This window comes from Schistocerca americana, chromosome 6, assembly GCF_021461395.2.
Source record: "Schistocerca americana isolate TAMUIC-IGC-003095 chromosome 6, iqSchAmer2.1, whole genome shotgun sequence".
Taxonomy (NCBI): Eukaryota; Metazoa; Arthropoda; class Insecta; order Orthoptera; family Acrididae; genus Schistocerca; species Schistocerca americana.
In genome coordinates, this window is record NC_060124.1 from 537,532,366 (window position 1) to 537,549,045 (window position 16,680).

The window sequence follows — 16,680 nt, forward strand, 5'->3', positions numbered from 1 at the left end:
TCCACGTGCTACTGTCGTGAGCATCTACGGACAGAGGTAGAAGGACAGTGAAACTACCACTAGGCGCTAAATGGTAGGATGTTGACTCTTCACAGAGGATAGATGGTGATCTGTGGCATCTCTTCCGAGAGAACACAATGCTGGCGTAGACACGAGCGTTTCGCAGCACACCGTTCATCGCATATTTTTGAACACGGAGCTCCGCAGCAGACTGCCCCTACGTGTTCACATTTTGACCCAACGACTTCGGAAATTACGATTGCAGTGGGCACGGAACCATCGGGATTCGACCGTCGATCAATGAAAACGAGTCGGCTCTTCGGGTGAATCACATCTGTGCTACACTATCTCGATGGTCGCCTCCACAAACGCCGTCATCGTGGTGAACGGCGGCTCGAAACGTGCAGCGCGCTACGGACGCAGGCTGGCGGGAGTTGTATTATACACAGAAGCGCGAAGCGGTTACTGCTGCTACAATGGCAGGTTATCAAGATGTAAGTCAGTTTGAATGTGGTGTTATAGTCGGCCCACGAGCGATGGGAAGCAGCATCTCCATCTACATCTACATCTACATCTATACTCCGCGAGCCACCTTACGGTGTGTGGCGGAGGGTACTTATTGTACCACTATCTGATCCCCCCTTCCCTGTTCCATTCACGAATTGTGCGTGGGAAGAACGACTGCTTGTAAGTCTCCGTATTTGCTCTAATTTCTCGGATCTTTTCGTTGTGATCATTACGCGAGATATATGTGGGCGGTAGTAATATGTTGCCCATCTCTTCCCGGAATGTGCTCTCTCGTAATTTCGATAATAAACCTCTCCGTATTGCGTAACGCCTTTCTTGAAGTGTCCGCCACTGGAGCTTGTTCAGCATCTCCGTAACGCTCTCGCGCTGACTAAATGTCCCCATGACGAATCGCGCTGCTTTTCGCTGGATCATCTCTATCTCTTCTATTAATCCAACCTGGTAAGGGTCCCATACTGATGAGCAATACTCAAGAATCGGACGAACAAGCGTTTTGTAAGCTACTTCTTTCGTCGATGAGTCACATTTTCTTAGAATTCTTCCTATGAATCTCAACCTGGCGCCTGCTTTTCCCACTATTTGTTTTATGTGATCATTCCACTTCAGATCGCTCCGGATAGTAACTCCTAAGTATTTTATGGTCGTTACCGCTTCCAATGATTTACCACCTATGGCATAATCGTACTGGAATGGATTTCTGCCCCTATGTATGCGCATTATATTACATTTATCTACGTTTAGGGAAAGCTGCCAGCTGTCGCACCATGCATTAATCCTCTGCAGGTCCTCCTGGAGTACGTACGAGTCTTCTGATGTTGCTACTTTCTTGTAGACAACCGTGTCATCTGCAAATAGCCTCACGGAGCTACCGATGTTGTCAACTAAGTCATTTATGTATATTGTAAACAATAAAGGTCCTATCACGCTTCCCTGCGGTACTCCCGAAATTACCTCTACATCTGCAGATTTTGAACCGTTAAGAATGACATGTTGTGTTCTTTCTTCTAGGAAATCCTGAATCCAATCACAAACCTGGTCCGATATTCCGTAAGCTCGTATTTTTTTCACTAAACGTAAGTGCGGAACCGTATCAAATGCCTTCCTGAAGTCCAGGAATGCGGCATCAATCTGCTCGCCAGTGTCTACGGCACTGTGAATTTCTTGGGCAAATAGGGCGAGCTGAGTTTCACATGATCTCTGTTTGCGGAATCCATGTTGGTTATGATGAAGGAGATTTGTATTATCTAAGAACGTCATTATACGAGAACACAAAACATGTTCCATTATTCTACAACAGATTGACGTAAGCGAAATAGGCCTATAATTATTCGCATCTGATTTATGACCCTTCTTGAAAATGGGAACGACCTGCGCTTTCTTCCAGTCGCTAGGTACTTTACGTTCTTCCAGCGATCTACGATAAATTGCTGATAGAAAGGGGGCAAGTTCTTTAGCATAATCACTGTAGAATCTTAAGGGTATCTCGTCTGGTCCGGATGCTTTTCCGCTACTAAGTGATAGCAGTTGTTTTTCAATTCCGATATCGTTTATTTCAATATTTTCCATTTTGGCGTCCGTGCGACGGCTGAAGTCAGGGACCATGTTACGATTTTCCGCAGTGAAACAGTTTCGGAACACTGAATTCATGGTAGCAATGAAGTGGGGATTTTTCGGTGCGATCATTTCGAGAGTGTACTTTGAATCTCAGGAATCAGGTAAAACATTAAGTCTCCGACATCGCTGTGGCCGGAAAAAGAATCTGCAAGAACGGGACCAACGACGACTGAAGAGAATCGTTCAACGTGACAGAAGTGCAACATTTCCGGAAACTGCTGTAGATTTCAATGCTGGGCCATCAACAAGTGTCAGGGTGCTAAACATTCAAAGAAACATCATCCATATGGGCTTTCGGAGCCGAAGGTCCACTCGTGTACCTTCGATGACTGCACAACCAAAGCTTTACGCCTCGCCAAGGTCCGTCAACACCGACATTGGACGGTTGATGACTGGGAACATGTTGCCTGGTCGGACGAGTCTCGTTTCAAATTGTATCGAGCGGATGGACGTGTAGGGGTATGGGGACAACCTCATGAATCCATGGACCCTGCATGTCAGCAGGGGACTGTTCAAGCTGGTGGAGGCTTTGTAATGATGCAGTTGGAGTGATATGGGACCCCTGATACGTCTAGATACGACTGACAAGTGACACGTACGTAAGCATCCTGTCTGATCACCTGCATCTGTTCATGTCCATTGTGCATTCCGACGGACATTAGCAATTCCATCAGGACAATCCAAGATCCCACATGTCCATAATTGCTACAGAACAATTCCAGGAATACTCTTCTGAGTTTAACACTTCCGCTGGCCACCAAACTCCCCAGACATGAACATTATTGAGCATATCTGGGATGCCTTGCAACGTGCTGTTCATAATAGATCTCCACCCCCTCGTACTCTTACATATTTATGGACAGCCATGCAGGATTCATGTGTCACTTCCCTCCAACACTACTTCAAAAATTAGGCGAGTCCATGCCAGGTCGTGTTGAGGCACTTGTGCGTGTTCGCGAGGGCTCTACACGATATTAGGCATGTGAAGCAGTTTCTTTGGCTCTTCAGTGTACTATAGGATACATTCTCCTGCGCTTGCATGTGTCATGTGGTAGTAATTGAAGGCACGCTGACAGCTGCGAACCACCTGCATCCCTTCATGCTTGATGTCTTCTTCAGCGACAATGTCATCTTTCAGCAGTTTAACAGTTCGAATCTCGGACCTAGAACAGATCTACAGTGGTCTGAGGAGCGTTATAGTGAATAGTAGTGTAGCCGTGTAACATTGACGATAAATAGTTTGGACAAGTAGGGAATAGAAGTTTTCTAAATGTGGTGCTACAGAAGAATGCTGAAGATTAGATTGGTAGATCACATAACTAGTGAGGAGGTATTGAACAGAATTGGGGAGAAGAGAAATTTGTGGCACTAGAAGATCGATTGGTAGGACATGTTCTGAGGCATCAAGGGACCACCAATTTAGTATTGGAGGGCAGCGAGGAGGGTAAAAATTGTAGAGGGAGACCAAGAGATGAATACAGTAAGCAGATTCAGAAGGACGTAGGTTGCAGTAGGTACTAGGAGATGAAGAAGCTTGCACAGGATAGAATAGCATGGAGAGCTGCATCAAACCAGTCTCTGGACTGAAGACCACAACAACAACAACTATAGTGAATTCACGTTAATGTCTGGGCGTCCAAATTCGCTTGATATAAATCCTATGGAACCCATCTGGGTCGCTATTGGGCGCCATCACCGCGCACCCAAATCAGCGGACCGTTATTTACGCAAATTACATGACCTATGCTTAGTCATGTAATGCCACATCTACACAAAGCCACCAACAAACTGTCGGATCCCTGATACGCAGAATCAGATGTGTATTTCGTTCGAAAGACGGACAAAGAAGCTGTTAAGCAGATGGTCATAATGTTTTGGCTCATCATTGTAGACTGTCAATGGCAAGAAAAGCATTTCTGAAGAGGAGAAATTTATTAGCACCGAATAGAATTACATGTTAGGAAGACTCTTTTGAAGGTATTTGTCCGAAGTGTAGCCATGTATGGAAGTGTAACATGGGTGATAAACAGTTTAGACGAGAAGAGAATAAAATATTTTGAAAAATAATACTATAAAAGAATGCTGAAGATTAGTTGAATGGATCGCGTAACTAATGAGGAGGAAATGAAGAGAATTGGGAATACAACAAATTTGTCGCACAAATTGAGTATGAGAAAGGATCGGTTGATAGGACACATTCTGAGACATCAAGGGATTGTCACTTTAGTACTGGAGGTAAGTGTTGGAGGTAAAAATGGTAGAGGGAGACTAAGAGATGAACGTAGTAAGCAGATTCAGGAAGATGTAGGTTGCAGTAGTTATTCAGAGATGAAGAGGCTCGCACAGGATAGAGTAGCACGGAGAGCTGCATCAATACAGTCTTCGGATTGAAGAGAAAAACGACAGCCATATCATTTTAGCCATTTTTTTAACGGGACATAATGTGTCCGAACTACTCTAAAATCGCAAGCAGAGAAACTACGAATGCCCCATTACAATATGGCGGCTCGACCATAGCCGATGACGATTTTCTAGACGAAGACGTTTTAAGCAGTTTAGTTAAGTACTGCACTCGCTGACTGTAGCTGCTTTGGTGCCCTGGGATGCTGACGACAGCCACGTCGGCCACGAGCCGACGGCCCGTCAGTATGCCAAGGCTGACCTCTATAGTCCGAGCTGAACTGTCCGTCACGTGTTCCCCAAACTATGGGATATTCATGGTTGTTTACATACGAGTCACAGTGCTAGAGGAGATTTCTAATTAAGTGTATTGAAGAATTCGTCTTAAATATGGGTGTCTGCTCAGCTGTGAACCGCACTAACTAGAGCAAAAATGGTTTTCGTATGTTTAGATTTCCTAATGACCGAGAATGAAGAAAAAGATGACTGTCGGAGAAACAAATAGAAACCACCCGGCGTTCAGTTGTGTATTGTAAATATACGCTAATGAAGGTAGTTATAAACATGAAATCAGTCGCATGCAGTTGCGTTTCTTCCCAGTCGAAAACTGTACTGAAGCAGCTCGTCTGAAAAATTTTCAGTTCCTGAGATATTTTCGCAACTGGAAAAGTGAGAGGAATATTTTTATGTATTTTACGTCTTATCATAAACATACATACGCAAATTGATTAATACTTAATTCATGTCTTATATAGGCACTGATAATTCAGATATTTTTGTAGTGGGTTGGTCATTGTCAGGGAACCACCACAAGTAACATAACCTTCAAAGAACAGTCTTTACCACGCCTCAAAAAGCAACAAACCTATGATGAAGTACATCAAATGAATGCTGGTTACATGACAGATGAAACTATTAATAAAAATTAATTTCACTGTAAGGTGAAACTATACTTTCCCCCATCTCAGTACAATGAAAATGCGGCATTTCTTAAAGTACCTCCTTTTGAATAAAAAAATAAACACCTCTTTCATAAGTGGCTGTCTAAAGGCAAAACTAATACATAGCCGCAGGTTGTTACTGCGTAACACCCATGTTTGAAGACACTGGTACCGAGTTCTCAACTCGTCACATTTGATAACTACAAATTATCACCCAAGTTCCGAGTCTGCATTTCTATAGTTGTGTAACATTAAATTTCAGTTTTTCTATTATATGAAAAGGGCATAATAAATATCTCTATAAAAATTAATTACTGTTTGATTCAGTTGATACATACAATATGAAATATTTTATAAAAAATACTTTAAAAAGTTGCGTGAATGAGTCAACCACCTACAGGGCAAACACTGCTGAATACTCAGAGATGGAGAGAACATGGCGGACGATTCAGCCCGTTATGTAGGAGCTCTAGCCAAGGCTGTGACGTCATCGGCGGGCTGCTCCTCCTTGCCGTGCCTGTCGAGGCGAGTCACGCGTGGCTCACGTATTCCGCTGTGACGAAGGACGGCTGCCGTGCACGGGACACGATCCGCTGCCTCCTGGCAGGAGGCTGGCGGAGGCTGGTGCAGACGGCAGGTCCGTTTCACTGTGGCACCAAATTCTCCGAGGTGGACCTAGTGCGAGAGGCGGCTGCCCCGACCTGGTGTCGAACTCGCGGCTGCAGCTGGCACAGCCCTGGCGTCTTGGTGGTACTGCTCGGCCCTGAATGAATTTTTCTCTAAATTCGCAGTTGTTTATAAGGCCTCGGGGCACATTTTCTGCGCTACTGCCTAGCTCTCGGTCCCGTAACTCGTAACACAGTTCTAGCCCTGGTGTGGGGACGCCTTCCCACAGTTCTGCTAGCGCCGGCTACTGTTGCTGGGAGGTGCACGTTCCACAGAACACGGCTACCCCGTTTCGCAATCGTTTTGCATACATGCATACCTGTCGCAAAGCTGCGCATACCGGCCAGCAGTAGCCAACGCAGCAAATGGCCCTTAGCACTATGGGACTTAACGTCTGAGGTCATCAGTCCCCTAGACTTAGGACTACCTAAACCTAACTAACCTAAGGACATCACACACATCCATGCCAGAGGCAGGGTTCGAACCTGCGACCGTAGCAGCAGCGCGGTCCCGGACTGAAGCGCCTAGAACCGCTAGGCCACAGCGGCCGGCCCAACGCAGCACTCAGTGGCAGCTTCTTACAAATTTCACCTAAGACCAGGTAGCGACGCTACAGTGTTAATACAGCATACCCTGCGCCAGGCAGTTTACGGTGGCTTGTGCACTGTTTATGTAAACGCAGATGTAGCATCTAAGAGTAGCATGGCGTACCTTCAGTCTACCACAGGAGAAACTTACCTCTCAGATTTCACATCCAAATTCCACTGAAGAACCAAAAAAACTGGTATACCCGCCTAAGATCGTGTAGGTCCCACGCGAGCACGCACAAATGTCGCAACACGACGTGGCATGGACTCGACTAATGTCTCAAGTAGTGCTAGAGGGAACTGACACCACGAATCCTGCAGGGATGTCCATAAATTCGTAAGACTACGAGGGGATGGAGATCTCTTCTTAACGGCACGTTGCAAGGCATCGCAGATATGTTCAATAATGTTCATGTCTGGGGAGTTAGGTGCACCAGCGGAAGTGTTTAAACTCAGAAGAGTATCCCTATAGCAACTCTGTAGCAGTTCTGGATTGTGGGGTGTCGCATTGTCCTGCTGGAATTGCCCAAGTCCGTCATAATGCACAATGGACATGAGTGGATGCAGGTGATCAGACAGGATGCTTACGTACGTGTCACCTGTCAGAGTCGTATCTGGACGTATCAGGGGTCCCTTATCACTCCAAGTGAACACGCCTCACACCATTACAGAGCCTCCACAACTTTGAACAGTCCCATGCTGACATGCATCGATTCACGAGGTTGTCTCCACACCCACCTCCATCCGCTCAATACAATTTTAAACGAGAGTCGTCCAACCAGGTAACATGTTTCCAGTCATCAACAGTCCAATGTCGGTGTTGACGGGTCCTGGCTAGACGTAAAGCTTTGTGTCGTGCAGTCATCAAGGGTACACGAGTGGGCCTTCGGCTCCGAAAGCCCATACCGATGATGTTTTGTTCAATGATTCGTACGCTGGCACTTGTTGATGGCCCAGCATTGAAATCTGCAGCAATTTTCGGAAGGGTTGCATATCTGTCGCGATGAACGATTATTTTCAGTCGCCGTTGGTCCCGTTCTTGTAGGATCTTTTTGCGGCCGCAGCGATGTCGGAGATTTGATGTTCTACCGGATTCCTGATATTCACGGTACACTCGTGAAACGGTCGTACGGGAAAATCCCCACTTCATCGCTACCTCGGAGATGCTGTATCCCATCGCTCCTGTGCCGCTCCTGTGCCGTCATCACGTTCAAACTCGCTTACATCTTGATAACTTGCTATTGTAGCAGCAGAAACCGATAACCGATCCAACAACTGCGTCATACACTTGTCTTATACAGGCGTTGCCGACCGCAGCGCCGTCTTCTGTCTGTTCACAAATCTCGGTATTTGAATAGGCATCCCTATACCAGTTTTTTTTGGCTCTTCAGTGTATATGTAATATGTAAAGGAGAAATTTCGAACTGTGAAAGAGAAATTTTGAACAGTTCTTCAGCGATTTGCATCAAAATTTTATAAGATATTCTAATGAAGATTTGGGTGGACATTAATTTTCTGTGTTTTAAACGAGACTGTACAGCTTTTCTGCTGAAACTGACCGCGAGAAATAAAATGTGTTGTGTGAAAATTGGCAGTTTCGTTATCTTTCTGGCAGTTAGTTTCATCTACGATAGCAAAGCACGTAAACTTGTAAATCATTAGACAAATCGTATTCATATAAGTGTATATTCTTACTCCTTACGTATAACTTCCAACAAAAATTGCATACGGAACGATGTGCTGTTTGCTTTCTCCCATGCCGTCGATTTTATGAAGAACGGGGAACGAGAATTTACGGCTTATCGTTTTATATCTAGAATGCTGCTTCGTAATCTGAATCGTCCAAAACTTCGTAATTCTACTCATTCGCAGATTAAAACTATGCGAAATACTATCGTCGAAGCTACTATTCTCATAGATCCAGCGGTTCGAGTAGTCTTCAAATGGTTCTGAGCACTATGGGACTTAACTTCTGAGGTCATCAGTCCCCTAGAACTTAGAACTACTTAAACCTAACTAACCTAAGGACATCACACACATCCATGCCCGAGGCAGGATTCTAACCTGCGACCGTAACGGTCGCGCGGTTCCAGACTGAAGCGCCTAGAACCGCTCGGCCACAACGGCCGGCTTCGAGAGGTCTCTCATACCCTGTATAACAGTGATTCCAACCTGTTTAGTCATTCATTTTAAGTGACTCCAGTACCCAAGGAATGATTCGTTTGCAGCAACAAGAAACAGTGTTTAAGGTGAGTGAAAGGGGTAAGAGGATAGAGGAGGGGACCGGGGTGGGGAGGAAATAGACGTTGAGAGGGGTGAGGAGGAGATGGACAAGAAGAGAGGGGTGGACGAGGTGGGGGGAGAGGGATTGGGGAATAAGTTTAGGTTGTGTCTCCAACTACCATGTATATTTACCGCGCTAATGGTTACAGAAAAGAGAAAAACCGTATCATATCTGTGATGAAGTTTTTTCGGGTTATCAGCCGAGTCAAGGCGTCGTTCTGTGGCAACGTTTCAACATGTATCCTACTTTTAATCTTCAGGCGAAGCTGACAAGTAGGAAACTTGTTGAAACGTTGCCGCAGAACGACGTCTTGAATCGGCTGATAACTCGAGAATTCATCATTGAGATTCGCCGAGAAAGACTAAATTCGCACGTATCATACCTGATTATAAGATCAGTGGTTAACGTCTTGAGTATGTAACGTCATGTCCGTTGTTGTTGTTGTTGTTGTGGTCTTCAGTCCTGAGACTGGTTTGATGCAGCTATCCATGCTACTCTATCCTGTGCAAGCTTCTTCATCTCCCAGTACCTACTGCAACCTACATCCTTCTGAATCTGTTTAGTGTATTCATCTCTTGGTCTCCCTCTACGATTTTTACCCTCCACGTTGTCCTCCAATACCAAAAAAAAAAAAAAAAAAATGGTTCAAATGGCTCTGAGCACTATGGGACTTAACTTCTGAGGTCATCAGTCCCCTAGAACTTAGAACTACTTAAACCTAACTAGCCTAAGGACATCACACACATCCATGCCGGAGGCAGGATTCGAACCTGCGACCGTAGCGGTCGTGCGGTTCCAGACTGTAGCGCCTAGAACCGCTCGGCCACCCCGCCCGGCCTGCAATACTAAATTGGTGATCCCTTGATCCCTCAGAATATGCCCCACCAACCGATCCCTTCTCGTAGTCAAGTTGTGCCACAAATTTTTCTTCTCCCCCATTCTATTCAGTACCTCCTCATTAGATATGTGATCTACCCATCTAATCTTCAGCATTCTTCTGTAGCACCACATTTCTAAAGCTTCTATTATCTTCTTGGCTAAACTATTTATCGTCCACGTTTCACTTCCATACATGGCTACACTCCATACAAGTACTTTCAGAAACGACTTCCTGACACTTAAATCTATACTCGATGTTAACAAATTTCTCTACTTCAGAATCGCTTTATTTGCCTTTGCCAGTCTACATTTTATGTCCTCTCTACTTCGACCATCATCAGTTATTCTGCTCCCCAAATAGCAAAACTCGTTTACTACTTTAAGCATCTCATTTCCTAATCTAATTCCCGCAGCATCACCCGATTTAATTCGACTACATTCCATTAACCTCCTTTTGCTTTTGTTGATGTTCATCTTATAGTCTCCTTTCAAGACACTGTCCATTTCATTCAACTGCTCTTCCAGGTCCTTTGCTGTCTCTGACAGAATTACAATGTCATCGGCAACACTCAAAGTTTTTATTTCTTCTCCATGGATTTAAATTCCTACTCCAAATTTTTCTTTTGTTTCCTTTAGTGCTTGCTCAATTTACAGGTTGAATAAAATCTGTGATAGTATTCAGGTTTAACACTAAGAAGCAACAAGAAATCAATGTAAAGGCGAAAGGGAGACATAGAGGTTTTGGAAGGTTCTGGAAAATTCAGTGTGTCTATTATGGAAATAGCATACAACACACTAGTTCGACCAATTTTAGAGTTCCGCTATAGTGTCTGGAATCCTTATCAGGCAAAGCAGCAGACGTCGAACGCATTAAAAGAGGCGCTGCTAGGATCAGTGCAAACGGGTACAGCCCATACGAAAGTGTAGCAGAGACGCGAGGGGAACTTGAACTGGAATCCACGGAAGAAAGACGACGTAGCTCCGGCGAAAATCTGTTGGTAAATTTAGAGAACATCTATTTGAAGAAGACTTTGCGACTGTTAAGTTACCACCAACGTATATCCCATGTACGGATCGTGGGTATCAGATAGGAGACTGTAAGGGCACAGTATCGTTCCATGTTACGAATGTAACACTATCGCTGACGACAAAGGTGCCCAGAAGCAGGCACGAAAAACAAAAGAGTAGTACTCCTCCGACTCCGGTGAGCCACGGACGAGCTGGGGCGCTGGACTGTTTCGCGTTTTGATGGAGTTAATTTGTGGCACACTCTTATGGGATGATGTGCGATGATGTGCGGATCTGCACTACCCCTGATGATCGCCTTCGGCTAGTATGTCTGCGGACTGGCGAGAGAACCCATTCTTCCAGTGTTTTGGTGGGTAGGGCTCTGCGATGTTGTTCCTGGCGGCATGGCGTGCTAAGCGGTCGGGTACGACTTTAGGTCGCGATTGCCTCCGATTGAGGGAGGTATGACGTCACATCGGTATGCCACGTGCGTTCTGCGTCCTCTTGTGTCACCTCTCGTGCGACAGCATCGCCGTATCATTTTTCAAGAGGACATCACTCGACCACAAACGGCACTTCTCTTTACGAAACGTCTGCGTGCTTTAAGGTACTTCTGTGGCCAGTAAGAGCCTCAGATCTGTCAACGACAGGACACGTGTGGCAGCAGCTCGGACGTCAACTACATCCTGTTGCCAGCATTCGAGATATCAAGGACCAGGTCGCCTTTCCTCAGGAGACGATACAAGGCTTTATGACACCCTTCCCAAACCGAATCAGTGCAAGCGGTCGCACCAGAGGAGGTGCTACGTCTTACTGTTAATAAGTAGGCTAATACTGCCAAGTTCTCTTTACAACTGACTCGATCTTGTCACTGAAATCGCATGACGTACTCTCTCAAACGCTGAAGTTTCATTTACTCCCTTTCAGTTTTTTTTGTCAAACAGTGTTATAAGAACAGAAGCAGACCTCACATTAAACGCTGTAGAACAACACTTTTAACTTGTCCATACCCGAAAGAAGATTCAGTGTTAAAAGAGCATAGGTCCGTTAGATATGAAATGAATCACTTAAACATTGCACCTCTAAAGTCATGAACTTAACTTTTCTTCAAAAGAGAATATGTCTATATAATTTTAATTAATATTGTGTTTATACTGGTTGCTGGTGAGGAGGAAAGTTAGTTATTAGTATTTTATTAATGATCTCATTCATAAGCAGCCATATCACAGTCATCACAGAAGCTCAAGAAAGTTATAATTAAGCTTTACTTGTTTAATCAGAATCGGACGATGACTCTCCTTGTCCGCAGTCTCGATGATTCGAAGCGATCTGCAATCCTGTGTAAATAAAATGTCTTGGTTTTCTTGCGTTGCGTAGTCAGTCGGGAAACGTCAGATCAAGCGGAAAGTTTGCTTTGATAGAGGTTAATTATCCGATGAAATAATGAAGCTCTTGCATCTAATAACTGCAGGTTCGTTTCCAATTCATCCGAAGTTCCCTACTGATTACCAACGAAACGACACCTCCGTGCAAATTTCCAATTAGAGAATACATATATAATGAAATTCCTTACACAACTTTGATGTAAATGCTCAGTATATATTTTCTTGAGTAGCATACAATATATTTTCAATCTCTTTCTTCCAGTAATCTCGATAGGAAAATTGCAATTATTCAATGCGGCTATTCGGCACGGGGGAGATCCTAAAGTCCTCTCATCACACCAGAGAGAATATTACAAAGAGTAATTATGCGCTCGTGGAATAGTAATAGTACTGTACTACTTTGTGAATCGATTCTACGAGTATATAGATGGTCAAGCAGGAAACGTAATTCACTCATAGAATTGTGCAGGGATAATTAGTAGAATATAAAGAGATATTACATCTATCCCCATAACTTTCTGATACATACTTCTGAATTATTATTAACTTTTAATTTTACGTTCATTTCTTTCCAGTAGGCCGAGGAATTCTGGCCTAACTCACACCAGCTGCCCAGCCTCTGACCGTGCAAAGTGGGCGCTATAGATCGCTGAGAGCTCAATAACAGGATTCAACGTCTGAGACTGCGCTTTGCAGAGAGTGTACTGCCGAGCGCCTAGGAAGCACACGCCTCTTCGTAAGTGTTCGTAAGCTGCTGGTAAAACCTATTACCGTAACTGTAAAGTGTACCAGTTCAGTTATAACAACAGTGATAAATTAAAATGCTTAAGCAAATTTGTCTTACAGTGCCTCGACTTTCAGCAACACAATGTTATTCATAATTTCTTCCTTCACTTCATTTATCAAAATCAGTGTTGACAGAAGTTCCGTAATGATCGTATTCTTTCACTTTTGTACATTTTTTTTAAAGTAACGACAGCAATCTACAATTTCTGTGGAACAACCCAAGTGTCTAGTAAACCACAATAGACACACGAGGTGTGATCAGAAACAGCGGGAATGTTTTAGGGGTCTTTGCTTATTTATCAACTTCAACTTCAAAGTAATCCCCCTGTAATCTCCACCCTCCTTCCTTGTTCCATCTATTGTCCACATTAAATAATGCCCAGTCCAAGTAATTAATAAGAAAAGTCTTTTACGAAGATTTGAGAGGGGCAAAGGTTACAATAAAGTTTCAAGTTTACTTAACTTATCATGTTGAGATGGCTTCTTCTTGTCTAGGGGTCTGATTCTTGAAGCTGAAAATCTAACATCCCAGGTCCTCACGGTTGGTTTGAACTAAGTAAATTGGAAGATTGTTTCTGCAGAATTTTGTTTTGGTAAATATATTTTCCACTGATTTTCTCATATTTTAGTATATCATACAGTAACAAAGCCTGTTATACAAGAATACGTCCGATCGCATCAGAGACAAGCTTACAGCTCTCACACTCTGCGGAAATAACAATATTCCAACGGGTTTACGCTTTTTCGTAACAAATGAATTCCTCCTAGTTTTCGTTACATTATTAATTTCGATTATTAGTTCATAAATGAACCCAGAAATAAACTTAGTGAACAGTACAGGATTGCGTAATAAATAATAGAAATTTTAAGTGTGCAAATAATTCGTAATTTCAAATGTCTCTAAAAAAATAATTTTAACTGTACATTCAGAACTAGTAGTTATCGATTCTAACAATGAAACTAAAATATTTTATAAAGTAATTCCTTTTCATAAATTTTAGCTTGAAATATAACATACTGTGTATAAAATTATATGAAATTATTCAGAAAAGCAAATGAGACAATACTGACGTGTCCAAATTTCGAAAAAAAATAACACTGGTATCGACAACTACTGTTGGGGAAGAGTGACACCAGAGGAGGATGTCTCGTTACACCCCTGAGATATAACACACTTGTGCCAGCGCTTTTTCCAATCTTGGAAGCACTTCTGGAATTCACTTTTCGTTCTGGTGTTCAGCTCCTTCTACGATTCTGTTTTTATCCCGTCAGTGGTGGAAAAACGACGTCCGCTTGTGGTTCTCTTCAGCCTCGGATCTCGAAAGAAGTCGCAAGGGGGGTTTTGTTTTTTGCCAAAAAACGCAAACAAATATGGAGGTGTGAGCGGGAGCATTATCGTGATGCAATTTCCACAAGTAGGTTTAACATAATTCTGCTCGTTTTCTTCGGATTGCATCACTCGAACGGCGCATAATTTCCAGACAGTACTCCTCATTGACCATACAACCATAAGTCAGAAACTCGTGATACACTATGCCACTGTAATCGAAGAAAACAGTGAGAAAAACCTCCAAATGTGATTGAACTTGTCGAAATGTTTTCGGTCTTGACTCTTCAGGCATTTTCCATTGGGACGCTTGGGCAGTGGTTTCTACGTCATACGCATATGCCCATGTTTTGACGCCTGTTATTACCTTCTATATAAGTTGTCGACTTCATTCAACAGTTCCTGAGCATACCTACGCGATGTCGTTTTTGGTCAAAATTCAACGATTTCGGAACAAACTTTGTTGCTACACGTTTCATGCGCAAAACATCCCGAAAATTGCGTGGCATGAGCCAACGGATATGCCGATATCAGCAGCAACCTCTCATGGTGATTGGGCGATTTTCCGGAACCATTTTCTTTACTTCCTCCACGTTGCTGATGTGCTATGACGTAGAGGGCGATCGCCATCTTCAACGTCTTCTCGACTCCTTTTGAAACGTTTATATCACTCGTAAACTCTTATCTTAGTCAGCAAAAGCTACTGTCAACATTTTGAATGCGGTGCTGCACTTTATTCCGTTTTTCAAGCAAAATTTAATGCAAATTCTTTGATCCATCCTTTTAAAAAGAAAAAATTCGCCGAGCACTCGAAAATACGTATAACGTTTTCGACTGTCAACAATAAACTACATACTGAATACAGCGTGAACGTACTAATCGCACCAAAGGAATCCAGAATGTTCAGTTCGGAAATATATGTATTATCTGGTCTCGCTTTCCACCTTCGATTTTTTCAAAAAAAAAAAAAAAAATTAAACAAACTTTTGATCATTTCTCAGTCATACAGCAGCGTGGAATCGTCCAAAAGGCGCCATATTCTGGCAAGCCAACTTCTCCCCACCTTCACGCATTCCTAATGAGGGATTCTCCTGGCACAGATATGGCGCAGTGGTGTTGGAAACCTATCTCCGGGATTCGATCAGGATGTCCTCAGTCGCCAATGCCCGGTGGGGGTCTGCCGACACAATGACAATGCATCCCTGTCGTCTTTAGCTGCCATGACGGGAGTGGATTTCCACGTAGCTTGCCACTGCCGTAAGACCATCCTCAAGCCTGCCTCCGAGGCCTCTCTCGGTTGAAAAAAAGCTTCTTTACTCATTAGCTTGTCGTGTAGTCAGATATCTACAGTCTCTTTTAGAAGACGGTTCTAGAAGGTGTTGAACTGTTGCAACAACGTGGTGCCATCGTAATTCATGACATGTTTGTGGGAGAGGCAGTACTCTGCCACAACGAGCTTTGTCGGTTGTTTGTTGTCCTTGTTGCCTCTATGTACAGTACATCTCTCCTGTATCATCCACATAGGCTGGCCTACATATAGTCCCAAACGTTTTGGGTCAAATTAAAACAGGTGATGGTGGGTCCACGACCAATTATATTGAACTAGGGAACCTGTCATCGGAATTGCAAATTTGTTGTATTACGTACACCGTATAACGACAACATAGCTCATGGTAGCTGTTCAAAGTGACGACTGCCAGTCTCAATGCATACATGTCAACGACGCATGAAGTTCTCTCTTAAAGATATCTGGCATCTGTTATAACAGGAACAGGCAGCTTGGGCGCTAGCAAGCAGGTCTTCATCCTTTTTTTACGGGGGTTTCACACACCAACGTCTTGATGTAACCCCAGAGGAAAGGGTTCAGAGGTATGAGATCCTCGCGATCGCGCTGACCATTGGAGAGGACGTCACTTTCCAGTCCAACGATGGGGGTATGCGTTGTTCAAGTGCTCGCATACATTAAAATCGATGTGGGCTGGTGTATTGTCGCGTTAAGACCACATCCTTTTGCGGACAGCAGGGGTACAGTCTCCAAGAGCTGTGGCGGTACGTCTCGCAGGAACAACAGGTAACGTGGACCAATCAAACGGGGAGGCAGCAAATAAACTCTTATTAAGTGATCTTGGACAATGACCACCCATACGTTTACAGAGAACAGTTGCTCGTGGCTACCAATGTAGGTGGTATGAGGATTGGCCTCACTCCAGAAATGACTGTTGCGGCAATACCAAGTGTATGAAGTTCGGCATTATGGCACTGAAATGACTAATCC

General features: G+C 43.8%; 1 protein-coding gene across 1 annotated transcript in view; it reads left to right on the forward strand.

The window, feature by feature from the left end:
* The window catches only part of LOC124619635, a 50,446-nt gene that overhangs the window by 20,409 nt on the left and 13,357 nt on the right, over positions 1 to 16,680 (forward strand). Inside the window, exon 2 of the mRNA XM_047146149.1 lies at positions 12,868 to 13,028. The gene's annotated coding sequence lies outside the window, so the exon portion shown is untranslated. The remainder of the gene's footprint in view (positions 1 to 12,867; positions 13,029 to 16,680) is intronic.